Here is a 16863-nt window from a genome sequence, read left to right as displayed (position 1 = left end):
CTTTTTGGCCTCCCACACCTCTTTGGCCTCCCACCCCTTTTCGGCCTCCAATTTTTTCTGGCCTCTAATTCTCTCCAGCGTCCCACCCCTTTTCGGCCTCCCACACCTTTTCGGCCTCCAATTTCTTCTGGCCTCTACTTCTCTCCAGCCTCCCACCCCTTTTTGGCCTCCCACAACTTTTCGGCCTCCAATTTTTTCTGGCCTCTACTTCTCTCCAGCCTCCCACCACTTTTTGACCTCCCACCCCTTTTCGGCCCCATATTTTTTTCTGGCCTCTACTTCTCTCCAGCCTCCCACCGCTTTTTGGGCTCCCTCTCCTTTTCGGTCTCCAATTTCTTCTGGCCTCTACTTCTCTCCAGCCTCCCACCGCTTTTTGGCCTCCCACTCCTTTTCGGTCTCCACTTTCTTCTGGCCTCTACTTCTCTCCAGCCTCCCACCCCTTTTTGGCCTCCCACCCCTTTTTGGCCTCCCACTCCTTTTCGGTCTCCAATTTTTTCTGGCCTCAACTTCTCTCCAGCCTCCCACACCTTTTTGGCCTCCCACCCCTTTTCGGCCTCCAATTTTTTCTGGCCTCTACTTCTCTCCAGCCTCCCACCATTTTTTGGCCTCCCACTCCTTTTCGGCCTCCAATTTTTTCTGGCCTCTACTTCTCTCCAGCCTCCCACCATTTTTTGGCCTCCCACTCCTTTTCGGCCTCCAATTTTTTCTGGCCTCTACTTCTCTCCAGCCTCCCACCATTTTTTGGCCTCCCACACCTTCTCGGCCTCCAATTTTTTCTGGCCTCTACTTATCAATAGCCTCCACCATTTTCTGGTCTCCCACACCTTTTGGCCTCCAATTTTTTCTGGCCTCTACTTCTCTCCAGCCTCCCACCTTTTCTTGGCCTCCCACTCCTTTTCAGCCTCCAATTTTTTCTGGCCTCTACTTCTCTCCAGCCTCCCACCCTTTTTGGCCTCCAATTTTTTCTGGCCTCTAATACTCTCCAGTCTTCCACCCTTTTTTGGCCTCCCACCCCATTTAGGCCTCCACTTTTTCCTGCCTCTACTTTCCTCTGGCTTCCTACCACATTTTGGGCCCCCCCACCCTGTTTCAGCCTCCAGTTTTTGCCTCTCCCAAACACCTGTCCCTCAACTTATCTGGGGGCTGGGAGTCTGAAGCCATTTTTCCAAAACAACCACATCAGCTAACCTGGATATTCCTATGGACACCAGGTTCCTTGTGGGAGGCATTGGCCTGCCAACCTTGCACAGCCTCTGAGAAAGTGCTAGTCTTTGATGAAAAACAGGCCTTGGATGAAAGATAAGAGACTGTTGAGTTATGCCACAGTGGCAGGGAAAAACAACGGACAGCTGTGTTTTGCTGATTAGGGATATCAATTAAACTCAGACACCAGAGTGAAAAGAGCAGGTGTATTTTACAAGAAATAACTAAATAATATAACAGAATAATACAGAAAACATACAGTAAGAAAAGACAGAATAGTGCACTTAAACAGTTAGGAAAATACAGGGTAATGCATCAAATCATTACTACTTGAGAGAGAGAATAGTGATTAAGAAAGATCCATCACCACTTCCATACGTTACCATCATCCAGATCCGCAGTCGCTGGGAAGCCCCGGTTACAGCGAGGATTTGGAGAACCTTTCCCTGCAAGTGGGAAGTCCTATGCAGTGCGTCCACCCGTAGGTGAGGCTTCCAAAGTCGCTGTGAGCGGGTCCAGCCTTATATACCCAAAAATCAGCAAGCCAGAATAGCTGGCACCTTTGTTTTAAGCAGAAATAGCTGGTTTTCATCTCACGTTAGGTTCCCCCGCAGAGCCTGGCCAGGGCTTAAGGGAGAAGCTAAGGGAGTTTCCCTGCTTAGCTAGTTAATTTACGAGCAAGGTCACAAGGCCAGACAACTGTTTCTGTGGCCTTGTTATCTTGCTCACACATAAAGAAATATAAGGATACATTCAAGATAGGCATGTTTTATGATGTTTAAGCTACATCTTCTATGCATATTTCACTAATGACTACATATGGAGTTAGCAGTTTCAGTTCAGGGCCTGTTGCTCAGGCTTCAGTATTCCCACCTTTTACATCAGAATAGTTGGTTCGCTATAACTTAGTATAATACCTATTAGCACAATGGTTATCAGTTATAAAATGTACAGGATTCATCTATAGGTCAACTCTGGCTTGGGCTTATTGTCCAAGCCTTAGCACTTCAAGCTGCAACACTAAACTGTGGAAAAGTACTGGACTGTGAGAAGATGCTACCGCGAGAACAGCGCGTGAACGAGAGGGTGATTGGTCAGCACAGCGCGTGTCAGAGTGGTCTTATGCTGATAGGAGAAAAGGCTGATAGCTGTCTAATTGCTGATTTGTTAACTATGAAGTAAGAGCTTTACCAACAGCATCCGAGAGCATAAGCATGTATCATTGTAACAATAAACTCTCTCTTTCTCTCTCTTTTTCTCTCTGGATTTCTTCGGGAGTCCATGCCTCAGTTGCCACAGTTCCTCTTCATCATCTGCACAAAAACAGCACCAGGAGTCAGCACCATGTTAGCTGACACAGCCCTCTTGTGCAACATGCTCCTTCTCAAAAGCATCAGACTTTCTGCTCATCTGCTCCGTACCGGTTTCGGTGTTGGACACTACGGCGATCATCGCTTGTGGCACCTATGACATCAAAAGACAAAACATCGTAGTTGTGCTTGTGTGAAAACACTGGGGCCGTGCTCCTCCTCTCTACTACCCCAGCTCATTTCAAATGCTCATCCTATTCCAAAGGCTGCCTACACAGCACCTGCAAAACAACATGGTTCTCTGCAGGGAATTAGGAAAGGCAATGAGCCATCCTGTACCCTGAAAGACCCTGCACCTTACATCCCTGCCCCTTTTCTGAGAAATGCTAAAATTCCATATACAAATGCACACAAGATGCTCATTCTAACCCTTGCTACATTATCTCATCTTTGGTCCTATTTAGACAGATGATATCAACAACTTACAATGTGTACAGCAATACTAGGGAAAAAAACAAGCTCCCATCTTCAATAAAGTTAGAAAAGCCAGGAAAATACAACACATATGCTATTAAGCCATCTTAAACACACACACCCACCACCACTTAATACAAAATTACTTACCTGAAAATAAACCACTACGTGCCACTGCACCTCCTCTTATATATGCTGCTGAACCTTGACTGATCCTGAAACTCTTACCTTGGGTAGCTCTATTTCTGTGGTTATCAAAACACACCTGCCCAAAGAGCTTTGACAGCTCAAAAGCTGCTATTTACACAAGGACCACTAGAGCACTGACCTCAGAGAGGCCCAAGAGCAGAATGACCACCCTGAGGAGAGGCTGTGGTTTATATACCCCAGGCCCCACCCACCACCCTGACCACAATCACCTGGGAAAGGGGAGGGGTGAACCACCAGAAGGCACAAAAGCAGCCAGGGGAGCAGAAGCAAGTTTTCTCACCTGCCTTAAGTTTACTGAATGGAAAGTGCTGTTTGAAGAAAGTGACCCTTACTGGAAATGACAATATCTGCTCTCTCGCTACATCTATTGCATCAACGATGTGACTGGGTAGGGAATTAAAATTAGCTTTTCTGAGGTGGTATAGATAGAAAAAGACAGATATTGTACTAAGCTATCAGCTAAATAACCAATACTAACTGTACTAACCTGTACTAACCAATCAGCTAAATGCAATAACAATATCATTATCCAAAAGGATGTGCTTTAGTTTCCTATGAAAAAAATGAAATGCTACGGGGTTACGCTTCTTTTCTAGCAAGACCACGCATGCTACCTAACTTCTAACAGAACCGTGTTCTGGATAGGAGTAAAGAACAAAGCACAGTGAGATGGAGAAATCACTATAAAAGGGATGAGGAGTCCTGCTGGGGCATGGTGGAAGAAAAACAGAGTCAGGGAGCAAGAGAGATGGAAATAGAGAGAAAGTGATGAGAGGGGAGCAAAAAGGACAGAAAGAGAGAGAAATTAAATGAGGGGAATAAGGAAGGTGGGAGGAGAGGAGAGAAATAGATGGAGAAGAAGCCAGAAGGGTTGATAGAGTAAGAGAAAGACAGACAGATCAGGGCAAAGAGAGGGACAACAAGAAAACTGTGGTACGCTGCAGGATGAGGAAAAAGGGGCAGAGAGAAGGACAGAGGGGAATAATGGGACAGGGAGCTTGACAGGGGGATATAGTGAGAGTTAATGGGACAGGGAGCTTGACAGGGGGATATAGTGATGGGACAAGCCATGATATGGAGATACACATTCAAATGGTTAGGGAGAGGATGGAGTAACTAAGACAAAGAAGAAAGGGGGTGAGGCAGAGATGGAGAAAGAAACATTAGAGAAATGGATAGAGTGACTGGACAGAGTCAGAGAGATAGAAAAACAAAGGACAGTGCAAGATAGGAAACTAGAGAATCAAGAAGAGAGAGAAGAGACAGAGATCTAGAAGACAGGTGAGGGACAGGGAGCCAGAGAGCAGGAGACCACTGCAGAAGAGAGAGGGACACAGAGCAGGATGCTGGATTAGAGAGCAAAGAGCAACAGAGAATGACAGAGAGGTGGAGTACGACAAAGAACAGAGACAGAGAACAGGACAGAGAGATGAAGCAATAAATAATTGAGACAGGGAGAAGCACAAAGGGTCAGAGAAAGGATGAGATAAACAGGGAGGAAAAGAGGGACACCAAGATATAGAATAAGGGGGGTGGGCATCAATGACCAAGGTAAAGGGATACAGAATGCCAGGGGAGGAGGGAGAGAGAGCAACTCAGAGACATGGAGCGGCACAGACAGGCACGGAGAGGAAAAGAACGCCAGGGAACAGGTCAGAGAAGTTGTGGGCAAAAACAGACCAATGCCGATCAGGACCGAGAACTGGAAAAGGAAAAAACCAGCACTAGGCTACAGGAGAGAGGTGGAGGATGAAAAAAAGGAAGGAGAGGGAGAGGAACAAAGGCATCTAGAGAAAAAGAAAAAGGGAGAGCTAGAAAAAGACACAACAAGAGGGAGTGGGAGCAGGAGAGAAGAAGGAGAGTAAAGGGAAGCAAAAACATCACAGCAGTGTGGGATAGAGAGGGGGCCAGGGGAGAGCCCAAAACGCACAAGAGGGGCGACAGGGCCCTGAGGGTCTGCGACTCACCCCAGCCGTCGCTCTCAGCGCTGCCAGGAAAATTTGCCAGTTCAGAGCCTTCTTTCTCCTTCTCTCCTCCCTTCCTCTTTTGTAGCTCCAGTCGCTTGGCTGTCCTCCCCCTAAAAGAATACGTGGGTGTCTCTCAGTTCTTACGAGACACGGCTTCCTGTTCATGCAGCCTCACTCACTGCGGCCGTACCGCACTTGGGGTGACGCACACAGACCCTATGGTGCACGTTGGCGGTCTGGCTTGCTGCGGACTATGAAGAGGGCTGCTTCCTCATCCAGAGAGGCAGGTTCTCTCTTCCTGCAGTGGGAGGCGGGTGCTGCCCAGATGGCCTTGATTTCCTTCTTCATTCCCTTTCTCCAGCCTCTCCAGCTTCAGCTGTGGCAGCTCCTGTCCATATCCAGAAAACATCCCAGGGGCCTGTCCCTTTTCACCTCTATGCTGAGAGGAGCACAAGGCCAGGCAGAGACACCCCACACAGTTCTGAGGTGGGTCCAGTCAGCAGCATCCCCAGGGAAGGAACAGGCAAGCACAGCCTCAGTGCGGCCTCTGGGAGAAGGAAAGATGAAGCGACTACCATTATTACCATAGATCACCCCTGGCCGGAGCCCTCCTTCCACAGGGGCTTCTGCAGATGCACCAAGGGCCAGCTTGCTGCCATCCCCACAGGGCTTGGGGGTGACCTGGGGCTATGGGACAGGCTTCAGGGGAGGTGCGAGAGCTGGGGCCAGCTGCACGGTGCGGGTGAGGCCAGTACCAGCTCAAGGGGAGCTCTGGCAAGCTGGGGAGGCACCCAGCACCAACCCCTGGCAGGGACACCCATCTTCTTCCCCTCTTCCTTTCTACCAGCTCTCAGGTAACTCTCTGGGGCTCCGCCGGCCCAGATCACCTCCAGCAGAGTGGAGGCATGACACAGCAGGTGGTGTGAAGCTTCCTGTCCCACCACTGCCATGTGGCCAGCAGGCAGGAGGTGCCCCCACACCTGCCAAAGGGGCTTGCTGGCCTCAGCAGTGGCCTTGGCCCTCACCCACCACCAGGAATCACACCCCAGCAAGTCATCATACTGCGGCAGCAGGAAAGCCAGCTCTGGCAGTGCTGTGCACCCGTGCAGTGCTGGCACTGCAGTCCTGCACTTTGCACGCCGAGCGCCCACCGACAGCGTGCACGTGGGGTGGCGGCAGCATTTCCTTACCAGGAGGCAGCACCAAGTGTGGCCGCACCACCCCACAGGCATTGGAGCATCACGTTGATGTTACTGGTGGGTGGCAGTGTGGGGCATGGGGGCACCTCTGCGTCGCCCACCTGCAGTACCATGTTGCGTTTGCCAGACAGCAGCAGTGAGCACAGGCAAGCGCCACACCCCACACGAGCAGCGGCCGAGCGGCAGTACTGTTCGTTGGATGTGGGGCGGTGAGCCACTGCGCACGCACTCTCGAGGTATGGGCACAAAGCTTTTTGGGGAGCAGCCAGAAGCCCGCAGGAAACCACATGAAAGCAGTAACAAAACTATCCCTCGTGCTGCGTTACAGGGGCCGTAGTGTTAGCAAGGACTATGCTGTGCTATGCACGCCCGTGAGCAATGCAGCTGCCTGGCAGCCAAGTCTGCAAAACCTACAGCTCCTGGCACGTGCTGGCAAACACAGCATGGCCGCCTGCAAGTCAAGTGCTGGAAGACCACATGTCCCAGCACGCCCCAGGGAACCAACATGGCTGACCAGAAACCCCATACACCAGGACTACAGCTCCTGCTATGTTGTGAGAGGCAGCTTTCCCTACTTTCTGACCCTGCAGGGACACCATTGTTCACCCCTCCCAACCCCCACCAATACACCCAGAAGCCCCACCAGGCGCAGCCCTGGACAGCCTGCCCCACAGTGTCCCTGCCACCGGCTTCAACACCGAGCAGTGTCCCCCCGTTGCTCTGTGCCACCCCATTGCCACCCTGCAAACACCACCATCCTCTCCATGAGTTCCTTCCCCAGGAGCTGCCAGTTGATTGCACAGCTCCACTCACCTTCTCCCTTGGTGCAGCCACAGCCAAGCAACACTCAGTGACTGCTCTGCTCCTCCCTTGGTTTACACCGACCCCTCTGAGGGCTCTCCTGCTTTCAACAGCAGCACCCACCCCTCCACCTGGAGCAACCCCTTTACAGGGAGGGGCCACTGCCATCAGCCTCATTGCCCACACCTGGGGCCCCTCCAGCTCCAGCCCACAGCTGGAGGCCATCCCCCCACCCCCACAGTGCATCATCACCCCTCCCCTGGGCTCCCTCACAGCCCCTTGCCTGGGGCAAAGGAAGCACAAAAGGCAGCCAGCAGACAGCAAGTGTTTATTCAGTCACACACATAACAAGTCCCAGAAGGGAGTCTGCTCCTGGGCTCAGGGCCCCTAATGCTCCCCCTGACCCTGGCACACCTGGGCGCTTGTTCCCAGAGCCACACTCCTCAGGCCAGCAGGGAACAGTCAGTCAGTCGGCTCCTGGAGCAACAGGCTGCTGGGCACAGCTGGAGACTGCCAAAAATGAGGAGCAGGGTGCAGGACACTAGAAGACAGGAGAAAAGGGGCAGCCAGCTGGCCAGTATGGGGGTAGCGAGAAAACAAGAGGCAAGGAATGGGGTGGTGAGAGGATGGGGACAGGGAGCCTGACACGGATACGGAGAAAGAAGCAACAGGGAGAGAAGAAAAGAGGCAGCAGAAAGAGGAAGAAGGAGCAGGACAGAGACCAACAAAGAAGGATGAGGAGCAGGACAGAGATGCAGAAAAAAAACCTGGGATGGGCAGCACAACAGACACGGAGGAAAAAAGAATAGGGGCAGGGAGCTAGACCGAGAGATGGCAAAAGACAAAGCTACAAAGAACAGGGCACAGAGGGAGGAAAAAGCATCAGCGATGGGGAGTCAGGACAGAAAACAATGGAGGGAAAGGGCAGGGGAGGAACACAAATCAAACCACAGAGCTACATGTTACAGGGCAGAGAAGGAAGAATTAGGAAACAGGGACAGAGAGACAGTAAAAAACAGACCTGGAGACAAAAACTAATACCAATGCATACAGAAAGAAGAGGGGGGGAATTCTAAAACAGAGGAAACAGAGACAGTGAGATGGAGAAAGGACAAAAGCAACAGACTACAAGGCGTCAAGAGAGGAATTACTGAATAGTAACAGAGCGCCAGCCAGAAACAGACCACACAAGAGAAAAGATCACACGGGGTATGGGGCACAGAGGAAGGAATTAAAAAACCAGGGACAAGGAGCCAGACAGAGACACACGCAAAAATTAAATGGGGAAAAGAGACAGGCTGCAAGGCAGAGGGGGAGGAATTGATAAATAGGGACAGGGCATCAGACAGAGCATGATGGAGAATGGGAAAAAAAATAGCAGCAAGCTACAGGGAAGAGGGAGGAATTAAAGAACAGTGACTGGAAGACAGACAGAGAGACATGGAGAGAGAAGACAAAAGAGCGATGGGCAACAAGATGGATAGGGAGGCAATAAAAAATAGCAGAAGGGAGTCAGCCAGAGAGAAAGACACCGAGGAAAAAGGCCAGACAGGCTATGAGGGGTGGAGGTAGGAATGAAAAACTGGGGACAGGGAGTCGAACAGAGAGAGATGGAGATCGCAGGGAATAGCAGCAGGTGCAAGAAGAAGAGGGAGGAATTAATCAATAGGGACAGGGAGCTGGACAGAGAGAGATCGAGAAAGGCAACAATAGTGGCAGGGTACAGGGCAGAGAGAGGGATGACCTACAAGATGGGGACAGGGAGCTGCTCCAAGCAAGATGGAGAAGGAAGATACAGGTGAGCAAAAAAACCTGAGCAGCATCAGAAAGAGAGGAGTCTAGGAGAAAGACAGGGAGGGACCAGGACACACAAGAGGGATGAGAGGGCCCCGAGCGCTTAGGACTTACCACAGCTCTCAGTGCTGCTGGGAGAATTTGACAGGTCAGACTCTTCCTTCTCTTTGTCTTCTCCCTTCCTCTTCTGTAGCTCCAGTTGCCTGGCTGTCCTCCACTTCAGAGAATATGTAGGCGTCTCACAGCTCTTACGAGATGAGGCCTGCTAGACATGGAACCTCACTCAATCACACACTATGTGCAGGAGTAGGACAGAGGAAAGAGAGAGAAACTGATAAGCAAGGAGCAGAACAGATGGATCGAGAGAGAAATGGACTGAAAAGAGGAGCGAGAGCGGTACAAAAGGTACAGAACAAGCTGGAGTGGTTGAGGAAATAAGAGAGAGAAAAACCCACACAGATCAGGACAACTAGAGGGAGAGATTAAAACCATGGCTGGGCTGCAGGATTTGAAAAAAGCCAGGGAGCACAACACAAGAAATAACGGGACACTGAGCTGGGCAGGGGGATATAGCAAGAAACAATGGGATGGGCAGTGGTATGGAGCTCTACAGGCAAAATGTTTGGGAGAGGATGGAGGACAGAGAGAAGAAGAGAAAAGGGACAGGCAGCAAGGCAGTGATGGAGAAAGGAACAGCAGCAACCGAGAGATGAGGAGAGGGATAGGACCGAGGCAGAGAGGTGGAGAAAGAACGCCAAGCCAGCGATGGGTAGCAGGCCAGAGGGATCAGAAAACAGAGGAGGCAGGACAGAGGCATCTAGAAGAGAGGTGAGGGACAGGGAGCCAGAGAGCAGGAGATGACTGCGGAAGGGAGAGGGACACAGAGCAGGATGCTGGCCTGGAACCAACAAAAGCAACAAAGAGAATGACAAAGAGGTGGAGCGTGAGAAAAGACAGGGACACATGAAGCAATCAATAGCCGAGGCAGGGAGCAGCACAAAGGGTCCGAGCGAGGGTGAGGTGAAGAGGGTGGAGGACGGGGACAGGGAGAATTAGGGGGGTGGGCGTCAGTGAGCAAGACAAAGAGATAGAGATGGAGAAGGGGGGAGGGCAATAGACAGTCAAGGACACATAGTGGCACGTGCAGGCACAGAGAGAAAAAGAATGAGTGGGAACAGGCCAGAGAAGTTGTGGGAGAAAAGGGATCGATGCCAATCAGGACAAAGAATGGGAAAAGGAAAAAACCAGCGCTAGGTTACAGGAGCGAGACAGAGAATGAAAAAAAAAAGGAGAAGAAGCAGGACAATATCATGGAGAGAAAAAGAAAAAGGCAGAGCTAGAAGAAGAGAGAGAAAGAGGGAGAGGGAGCAGGACAGAAGAGAGGAGAGCAGAGGTAAAGGGAAGCAAAAAAAAAAAAAATCACATCAGTGTGGGATAGAGAGGGCAACAGGGGAGGGCTCACATGCACTCAGGGGGCAACAGGACCCCGTGGTCCCAGGACTCACCACAGCTCTCGCTCTCAGCGCTGCCAGGGAAATTTACCACTTCAGACCCTTCTTTCTCCTTCTCTCCTCCCTTCTTCTTCTGTAGCTCCAGTCCTCCCCCTAAAAGAATACGCGGGTGTCTCCCAGCTCTTACAAGCCCGGCCGAACGCAGCCCCGCGCGCCACAGCGCGGCTCTGGGCAGCGCCGCCACCGCCCGGCCCGGCCGCGGAGGGGCTTCTGCCCCCGGTCCCGCCGCACCGCGCGGCCCCCGCCCCGTCGCGGTTTTCCCGGCAGCCGCCAGGCGACCGACCGCGCGACCCCGCTCAACTTCTCTCTGCTGCTCCCCCGGCGCGCACCGGCTCCTCCTCCAGCACCGCCCCAGACAGGGATGGGCCACTGCCCGCCCCGAGGGCTCCTCCAGCCCGGCCCACGCTACCCCCCCCCCCCCCCCCCCCCCCCCCCCGCGGTAACTATAGCGACCAAGACCGTTATTAAACGCCTAAAGTGCCCCTCAATCCCGGGGACGCAGCTGCGCATGCGCGCCGGGTGGGGAGCGGAGCCAGCGGGGCGAGGGCGGAGCCGGGGGAAGGGGGCGGGGCCAGGAGCCGCGCATGCGCGCTGGGCGGGGGGAGGAGCCAGCGTTGATGGGGCGGAGCCAGGAGCCGCGCATGCGCGCTGGGCGGTGGCGGAGCCAGCGGGGGCGGGGGGCGGAGCCAGCGTGGATGGGGGCGGGACTAGGAGCCGCGCATGCGCGCTGGGTGGGGGGCGGAGCAAGCGTCTGCGGGGGGGCGGAGCCATGAGACGCGCATGCGCGCTGGGCAGGGGCGGAGCCGGCGGGGGCGGGGGGCGGAGCCAGCGTGGATGGGGGCGGGACTAGGAGCCGCGCATGCGCGCTGGCTGGGGGCGGAGCCAGCGTCTGCGGTGGGGCGGAGCCAGGAGCTGCGCATGCACGCTGGGCGGGAACGGGTCGGCGTGGGCGGGGGGGCGGAGCCAATATCTGCGCATGCGCGCTGGGCGGGGGCGGAGCCAGCGTAAGTGGGGGCGGAGCCAGTAGCTGCACATGCGCGCTGTGCGGGGGCGGAGCCAGCGTGGGCGGGGGGCGGAGCCAGCGTGGACGGGGCGGAGCCAGAAGCCGCGCATGCGTGCCGGGTGGTGGGCGGAGCCAGCGTGGACGGGGGGCGGGGCCAGGAGCCGCGCATGCGCGCTGGGCGGGGACGGGTCGGCGTGGGCGGGGGGCGGAGCCAATATCTGTGGCCAGGAGCCGCGCATGCGCGCCGGGTGGGGAGCGGAGCCAGCGGGGCGAGGGCGGAGACGGGGAGGGGGCGGGGCCAAGAGCCGCGCATGCGCGCTGGGCGGGGGGAGGAGCCAGCGTGGACGGGGCGGAGCCAGGAGCCACGCGTGCGCGCTGGATGGGGGCGGAGCCAGAGTCTGCGGGGGGGCGGAGCCAGCGTGGGCGGGGGGGCGGGGCGGAGCCAGGAGCCGCGCATGCGTGCTGGGCGGGGGCGGAGTCAGCGGGGGCGGAGCCAGTGGGGTGCAGGGGCGGACCCAGGAGCCACGCATGCGCGCTGGGCGGGGGGGCAGAGCCAGCGTGGACGGGGGCGGAGCCAGGAGCCGCGCGTGCGCGCTGGGCGGGGGCGGAGCCAGCGGGGGTGGGAGCGGAGCCAGGAGCCGCGCATGCGCGCTGGGCGCGAGGGGGGGGGGGGGAGGAGAGAATTCCGGTCTGCAATACCTGCTTTTTGCCACACCGTGGCAGCAACGAGCACTAACGCGCCCGCGCTAGCGGGCACGACCGATCGCCGGGCTGGAATAAGCGATTTTTAACCACTCACCTGGGTCAACCCCAACAGATGATCCACTCTGGAAAAACTGACCCGTACCGGATAATCCTCACCAGAGAACCCCCCGCAATGCCCTCAAACAGCCGGCATCTCACCCCAGATTTTCCTCAAATTGGGTCTGGTTTTGTTTTTTTTTATTTCTGTAATACAAAACCTGGGGGTTTTGTGCTTTTCCGAAATACTCCACTCCGGTTTTTTTCAGCACTTTTCCACATCAAAATTGGTGATTTTTGGTTTTGTGCATGAAAATGGGTTTTCTGTTCTCCAGCTGCACCAATCCAGGCAGGTTTGGCTTTCCCAGTAGCCCCAAATTTAAGGGTTTTTTCCTCCCATTGCAGACCCAGAATCAGGGTGCTTGGGGCATTTTTGTGCCGTGGCAGTGACAGAGGGCTGTCCCTGCTGTCAAGGGGTTAACGGCCGCCAGGCAAACCTGGCCGAGCATCAGGAGACACTGACAACATACCTGAAAAACAGAAAGCCCAAATCCTATTCCAGCATCTTGAAAAAATAACACAGAAGAAAGTTCCATCAGAATAAGGGACAGGATAGCAGTGGAGCTCGGGGAGGACGCTCTGGGAAGAGGTCAGCTCCACATACAACACACCCTGGCAAGGCCAGAGCAATTTCAACTCCTGAAATCACCAGCAAGGCTGATCGATACGATCCCGAGCACATCCTGCCCATAAAAGCAAACGCTCTTGCTGGTATCAGAATGTCTCATCCCGTCCTTACAGCAGGGCTGCAGGGAGGGAACCCTGTGAGGCTGCAGGACGAGGTCACACCGTCATCACAACCTACGGCTGACGGATCCACCGCGACCCTTGTGCTGCTGCTGCTGCTGCACACCCTGCTTGCTGGGTCAATAAAATCAGAAGTGAAATGTAAAACTTTAAAGGGTAAAACAAAGAATAAAGAATAAAGCTCAGTCCTTCACTCTTTAGTGTAAAGGTGGGCATATGCTTATAGAAGCGTTTTTATTAGATGTGTAAGTATTTGATTTTCCTTTTGCATTCCCTGAACTCGCCCAGCTGTGAGCTGATACAATTAGACTGTCTATCTCCAAAATACACATGTACAACTTGACGAGGGGAGGGGGATTTGGTGTGTTCCATAATTAGCAGGGACGTCGGGCCAGCTGCACCGCCCAAGAGTACTACTGCCAAATACATCATCTCTGAAGATCCATTCTGATGGGAAGTTCATAAAATGAAACTTCCTTGAGAAAGGTTTCCATTTTGTAAAGTCTCTTTCTAACTGAAGTCAAGATTAGACACTGTAGGGCAGCGGTCCCTGATCCCTTAACTCAGCTGTCAGAGGGCCGGGGGTCTGAATCCATCCTCAACAAAAACCGCATCAGCTAACCAGGATATTCCTGCAGCTGCCAGGTTCCTCTTCATCATCTAAAAAAAAAAAAACAGTGCCAGCAGTCAGCATCACGTCAGCTGACACACCTCTGCCACAACACCCTCCACCTCAACAGCCACGGGGCTTTCCGCTCAGCTGCTCTGCGCAGAGTCCAGTGTCGGACGCTGCGGCCAGCGTGGCCCGTGGTACCTACGATACCAAAAGACAGAGAGCTACCACTGTGCTTGTGAGAAATCACCAGTCCCGTGCTCCTCCTCTCTACTACCCAGCTCACCTCAAACACTCATCCGATTCCAAAGGCAGCCTGCACGGCACCTGCAAAACCAAAGAGAAATGCTTCATCGAGCTGCCACGTGATTCTCTGCACGAAAACCCTGACCCAGCTGACAACCGCCTCACTGTCCTGGACTGCTCAGCGGCACGTGGCTTCGCCCCTCCCAGCCTACATGTGGCACCTGCAAAAACCAAAGTGAGAGGCACAAGCTGAACCTGCAGCCTGCCCACACCAACTGCCATCTCCTGCCCCGTTACCTTAGCCGCTCACCCACCCTGCCTCTGACATTTACCAGTCGCCACGTCGAGGCCTGGGTACCACCTGTTAGACACAGACAACAGGAGATGCTTCTAGCTTCACCAATAGTACGACACCTGAAAAATAACTGCTACTTCAGCCCACTCGTCTCACCTTGCCCAAGACACCTCCGGTGCTGATATCCTGCTTTGCTCATTGCTTTGCACCTTCAAAATAAAAAAAAAAAAAAAAAAAAAAAAAACGATAAGCTAGTCATGTAGCAAACAGTCACATCTACTCCTCCGACATCACACGCTGACCCACCTTCTTACAGTGCTCTGCTCGCTGCCTCTGTCACTCCTTGGTGCATATATTGTCCCTCTGGATCTGAAAAAAATTTTTAGGATGCTGAGTGACAGCTTAACAATTCCAGAGTTCTTGACTCCATGTAGGAACACCGTCTAGGCTCTCATTACAGCCTGCCATTAAAAAAAACATAAAAACAAAACAGCATTAAGCCCTACACACACAAGCCTTAACACCTTTGAGATTCCATCTGTTCAACTACCACTCCCGCAGCCTCTCCCAGATAGCTCCGGTCATCCCCGTGACATCCTTGCCTGCTGCTCAGGGCTACTTGCTCTGAGGGGGCTGTACCTAATCAGTCCAGGCAAATCAACATTAACTACAGACTCTTAGTGCTATTCTTCCCCTGACCGACATCACTGTGCCCCCAGGCAGGGCAGTTCCAACCCACATACGTGTGCAGGCTGACACGCCAGAGAGTAAGAGAAGAGTGCTCTGAAGAGCACCAAAAAACAAAATCCAAAGGGAGCTAAAGTGCCACAAGAGTGCGGTGGAGTACGCAAAAGGACTCGGAAGACATTGTTATAGAGAGTAGAGGAGTTAGGAGGGGGCAGGATAAGAAAAGAAGCCTTGCAGACACAGCGAGGGCCCTGGAGTCTCAGGAGGGCAGCTGGGCAAACTACAGATGACAGAGAACAACCAAACGGAGACACCCTCGATGGCAGAGAGAAAAAGGAGCACTGCACAGCAAAGAAAGGAGGGAGGCTCTGACAGTACGAGAGAGAGAGAAAAGGAGATCGAGTGCCTCAAGGGGCTGCGGAGATCGAGGGAGGTCTCAGCAGGCACTGCGGCTGTGAGGAGAGGGATCGTGGGGGCGGGGTTAATGGATAAACGAAGGCTGAGGGACAACCAGGAGGAACTCGGGTGATCACCTGAGCAGAGTACAGGTGGTCTTGGGTGGCTGGGAACTAAACACGGGAATCCTGGCTAGCACAGAGGAACAAATGAGTTCGTTTGTGGCTCAAAGATGGCCCCACAAAGTGCTACAGGACGCAACCGGACCACAAGGAAGGTCTTGGGAGGCATCGTGACTGGGAGGAGAACTGTCCCGAGAGAGCCAGAGAGACAGAAAAAGGATTGGGGACACGAAGATTAAATCCCGAGGGGATCTGAACCAAGTAAACACGTCATCAGAGGGCCAGGGAACGAACAGAGGCACGGCTAGAGGGAAGAGAGGACAGAACGAGCGGCTTCTGCCCCCGGTCCCGCCGCACCGCGAGGCCCCCCCCGTCGCGGCTTTCCCCGGCAGCCGCCAGGCGACCGACCGCGCGGCCCCGCTCCCCTTCTCTCTGCTGCTCCCTCGGCTCGCACCGGCTCCTCCTCCAGCACCGCCCCGGACAGGGAGGGGCCGCTGCCCGCAGCCTCACTGCCCGCCCCGGGGGCTCCTCCAGCCCGGCCCACGCTACACCCCACCCCCCCCGCGGTAACTATAGCGACCAGCACCGGGATTAACCGCCTGAAGTGCCCCTCAGTCCCCCGAACTCGCGCTCTAGGAGCTGCCAGTCCTCCAGTCCCGGGGCCGCCGCGGCGCATGCACAGTCAGTAAAACTGATTAACTGGACTTTTTTTTTCCCCCAAAAGAGAATGAAACGCAGACATAGTATGAAGATCGTGAGCACTGCCAACTAACGAGGACAGTCGCTGCTCAGGCTGAACCGCCTCCACTGTTGTCAGTAACACGACAAGAAGCCATACGAGCAGGGGATTTTAACCGGGCAGAGAAGACCCCAGAACTAGTGTGTGGCGACCACGAGTGCATGAACCTGAGAAAATGCTTAAACAGAAATACAACAAACATGGGGAACCCAAGGGGTTACCTCAGGGATAAAGGACACTGTCGAACACCTGCAAGGGGCAGAGGAAGGAACCAGAGAATACTGAAGAGCGGGTCGGAGCAGTGTAACCTTTACCACGGGAGCACTACTACCGGCACACGCGCCTTTCTGCCTTGGCTCCCCAGCTGTCAAAAGGGTTTAACGACCCTTGTCTGGGTCTCGTGCATATATGTCTTTAAGGACTTAGCACAGGGATGATCTCTGTAGGTGAGTCCATGTCAAATGGAATGTGGCACTGGTTTCCTCAGCGCTACCACAATACGAATCGTAATTAGTATTTCCGAAGGGTAATTGAGTCTTCACCTGGGATTTTTAGCTACATACAAGATCTGAAGAAACTCTTGGAGAAAGACTGATCCCGGTGGAAGTGCAAGCTACTTCTCCATTGCATTTGACATGAGGTGCTCGGGCGGCGGCCCATCACTCACACCTGCAAGGCTTTAGGGAAAGAAGGAAAAGAAAAAGTAAAAAAGCCAGCCAGGCTCTGCAGCCTTTTAGGGAAAGAA

At 53.9% G+C, this 16863-nt stretch overlaps 1 long non-coding RNA gene across 8 annotated transcripts; it reads right to left on the bottom strand.

Moving 5' to 3' along the window:
• Positions 1-1395: 1395 nt before the first annotated feature.
• LOC141952001 (uncharacterized) lies at positions 1396-10967 on the bottom strand. Of its 8 annotated transcripts, none has more exons than XR_012631516.1 (8): positions 10929-10967; positions 10464-10562; positions 9073-10294; positions 7579-7705; positions 5355-5711; positions 5165-5274; positions 2603-2667; positions 1396-2505 (listed from the first exon to the last, which is right to left on the bottom strand). It is a non-coding gene; the product is annotated as an uncharacterized LOC141952001 (long non-coding RNA). The 8 variants fall into 8 exon arrangements; XR_012631520.1 differs by having other exon boundaries at positions 9073-9856; XR_012631514.1 differs by lacking the exon at positions 10929-10967 and adding an exon at positions 10771-10928.
• Between the last annotated feature and the right edge of the window lie 5896 nt (positions 10968-16863).

This window comes from Strix uralensis, chromosome 19 (genome assembly GCF_047716275.1).
Source record: "Strix uralensis isolate ZFMK-TIS-50842 chromosome 19, bStrUra1, whole genome shotgun sequence".
Classification (NCBI taxonomy): domain Eukaryota; kingdom Metazoa; phylum Chordata; class Aves; order Strigiformes; family Strigidae; genus Strix; species Strix uralensis.
Note: the sequence above shows the minus strand (reverse complement) of the source record. Positions and strands in the feature narration are given on the sequence as shown.